This window comes from Etheostoma spectabile, chromosome 3 (genome assembly GCF_008692095.1).
Source record: "Etheostoma spectabile isolate EspeVRDwgs_2016 chromosome 3, UIUC_Espe_1.0, whole genome shotgun sequence".
Lineage (NCBI taxonomy): Eukaryota > Metazoa > Chordata > Actinopteri > Perciformes > Percidae > Etheostoma > Etheostoma spectabile.
Genome location: NC_045735.1, coordinates 460,153 through 460,477, shown reverse-complemented (window position 1 = coordinate 460,477; position 325 = coordinate 460,153).

The following is a 325-nucleotide window of genomic DNA, read 5'->3' as shown; positions in this document are numbered from 1 at the left end:
CCCTAAGGCCTTGTTTACAGTTCATTGTCCGTCTGGATTCATTTTATAAAAAAGCTTGCACAACATCCACCCTGTTGTCTACAGTCAAGATATGAACATCATTTTCCCAGAAATAACTGGGTTATAAGAGTATTTGGGATGCAATGAGATCATTTAAATGTTAAGAATGGTTGCAGACCCGTGTGAATTTCAACTCTATCTCACTGCTGAAAAGTTTGTATGAAAGCAGCTTTGATTTAATTTTTACATGAAGAGGGGGTACACCGCTCCTGGAGATACTGCAATACCAGGTCGATGCGTGGAGTGGACGGAGCAAGCCCCTATT